We start from the raw sequence: 3,042 nt of genomic DNA, 5'->3' as shown, positions 1-3,042 counted from the left end.
GAAGCAACGTCCTCCACAACTAGACTGAAGAACAAAACGACAGCAACTTGTCTGTTCCCCTTCCCCCAACTCCCCAGCACTGTTCCCATCCCCCACCCCAATTCGCCAATTTAAAATAAATAAAAAAGTTACTAATTTCCAAACTAAGGTGGTGATCATGGGGATAAAGAGGGGACTGATTGCAGAGATCTTTTAAAGGTAGATACAATAGGCCTTAAAGTCTAATTATGTTGAAGGTTAAAGGGAAAAGTGAATCTCAAAAATAACTTACAGATTTCTACCTTGGTCAAACTGGTTGATGAGCTTTAAGTGAAATATATGGTGACAGAGAAGGAAAAAGAAACAACAAAAAACAATGAAATTGAGCTACTGGTGGGAAACTGAAGTTTAATAACCAGGGGCTATATCTAGTCTGGATGGAGTTAAGAGGAGGTTTGAGATGTAAGACAGAGTTGGAGGGCGCCTTTCCCTTTTAGATGGGAGCGGACTAGTTCACATAGGTAGCTATTAGACTTGACTTGTCAGTATGTTAAAATAATGCATTCCAAGTTGAGTGCTTCGTACGTCAGATATCGTACCTAACGTTTTACATGATCTCTCTCACAATGCCCCTATAAGAGGAGGTGTTTTGATCCTAATCATACTGATGAAGGTCTTTAAAGAAGGTGTCTTTCCTGGGGTCCCACTGCTCGTAAGTGGTATTGCCAGGCTGCGAATTCTGCCAGGTCTGTCATATCAGTGGTTCTTAACCTGTTTTTTTTCTGTCACGGATTCTGAGAATCACATGACAGAAGTTACAGATTCTCTCTGACAAAGGCATATAACTGAAAAGCTCAGCCCTTCTGACTCCATCTTGTCCCAGCCTGCTCTGTTCCCATGGCCCTTGGGCTAATAGCTTCTGCTCAGTCTTGCATACAGACATGCCAATAATAGAGGAATTCTGCTTGTGGGTTGTTTACAAAAACAGCCCCTTCTCAGAAAGTGCCCCTCTGGAGGAGATAACGGCAGTATATACAAAAATAATGTTTATCAGAGGTTTGCAGAAAACTTGTGATGACTCACATCAACTAGAGTCAACAAAGAAGTCGCACAGTCTTGCTTGGACCCCTGCTGGCGCCCAGATATCTGCATCCCCATTCACCTCTTGGCCCTCCTGTTTCCTTCCCTGGACATAAAAAAAAGCATGAATTTGTACTTAAGATGGTTCTTTAGGACACTAGTCTACCATCTCAGCTGGCTGGCTTTCAGAATCAAGTCACTTTCTTTGCCCTAACACTTTGTCACTCAACTGACTGGCTGCTGTGCAGTGAGTGGTACGAGCTTGGACTTGGTTGCAGGACAGGCACGCCACATTTTATGTTCCATTTCTAGGAATTCACCAACTTTAAGCCCATCCTTCATGGCCCAGTGAGAAGCCCAAAACAAAACCCTGGAGGACAGAGTATTTGGATGAAGAGATGGAGAACTGATACTAAAAGCAAAAAAGCAGATCAGGGAAGGCAGAGAAGGATGAACTTGAGGTGGTTTAGACAGTTTAGTCCATCGTAATTATCAACCCACTTAGGTAATGGGGTTTCTTTCTCCAGGATAATTGGAACAGCAGGTACTGGTTGAGTGGAAAAGTCAGAAGAACTTGTGTAGGAAGATTGCCAAAGAATTAAAGAGCATGAGTGAGGGTGTAGCAAAGTGATGATGCTTAGAATGGGTCTTCAAGAAGAGCCCTGGAAGCTACCACGGAGAACCTGTGCAGACACTCTCAGGACATTGCATTTGTAATTACCCTCTTGTTAAGTCTTACGGTCCTTCTTCCAGGTAACTTGCCTGTGATTAGACAAGTTAAGTGATTTGTTCAAGGTTACAAAGTGGTGTTCAATATGGCCAATAATAGTGAAGAGGGGCTAACCTACAAGGACGATCTGGGGACCAGAGTTAGGACAGTGGCATAACACTTTTAGGAACAGGTCAGGGGACAGAGGAATAGGGTGACAGAGTCGGAGTGGAATTCCAAAAGCAAAGCTATTCAGAGGTGCTTGTGATTCCTGGGTCCTGGGTGAGACCACAGCAATGGATGGAAGTAGCGTGGAAGGAAAGCACACAGGAGTTAAGGCTAAAGAGGAACCATGAAGCGAGGGTATTATTGTACAGGTTGCCAGGTCAGATCAGGTAGGGCTGAGAGGAAGATGGAGCCAGCTGCTCAGGTCCCGAGTGGATGGGATCAGTAACTCACAGGCCTGAGAGCAGGGAGCACCATGAGTGGTTTGCTAGGTGGTGAGCGGCTTCAAAAGGCATTTTGAATGAGGGTGGAAACAATGACCAGGAGAGCAAGAGACCAGAAACGACTTCTGGGTCCCAAGTTCCTGAGGTCTGTGTGGGCGAACAGCCTCTAACCCAGACGGTTCCATGAGAAGCAGAGTCCTCTAAAACCACGCATCGAGTGTCACCAGCACTGATACCCCACTGACTGCAGAGCTGCTGGTGACCTCTAAGGGCTGGCAAAGGTGTCAGGACACCACCTGCTGGCAGCCTTAGCTAAGTGGTCACTTCCCCAAGGCAGTCTCCGGGTTTATGAGATGTAATAGCTGAATTGGAAGCTCCCTTTTATTTCTTACATCCAATCTGTACAGGGGAAATTAGGTTGTTACAAGAGATTCCTGAATGATAAGCAGCAAGACCCTCCCCCTTTACCATGTACTTCAAGGTTACATCAGCCTGGACAAACGGCTGCCTGATTCTTGATATCCTCTGTAGGTCGTCAGGAGCACAGAATAATGCAAACTGTGGCTTTGAAACCAAAACCAGTGATTCTTAGAGCCTTTCATGTTTTCCAGATAGAGATCCAACTCCTCTGCCATTATGGAGGTATGAGGTTTGTTACTAACAACTCCCAAGTTTGACAGTGTTAAGTGAGGGATTATCCCAGTCCCCCCTTTTTTTCCTATTATCATGGGGGCAGATAATATTTCAAGTGTCAGCTATTAATCCTTTTTTTAAAAAAAGGATAAAAACAGCATCATGGATTAATTCAGAATTATGCAATTGATT

This window comes from Hipposideros armiger, unplaced genomic scaffold (genome assembly GCF_001890085.2).
Source record: "Hipposideros armiger isolate ML-2016 unplaced genomic scaffold, ASM189008v1 scaffold_578, whole genome shotgun sequence".
In the NCBI taxonomy this organism is placed as follows: domain Eukaryota; kingdom Metazoa; phylum Chordata; class Mammalia; order Chiroptera; family Hipposideridae; genus Hipposideros; species Hipposideros armiger.
This window is presented reverse-complemented; position numbering follows the sequence as displayed.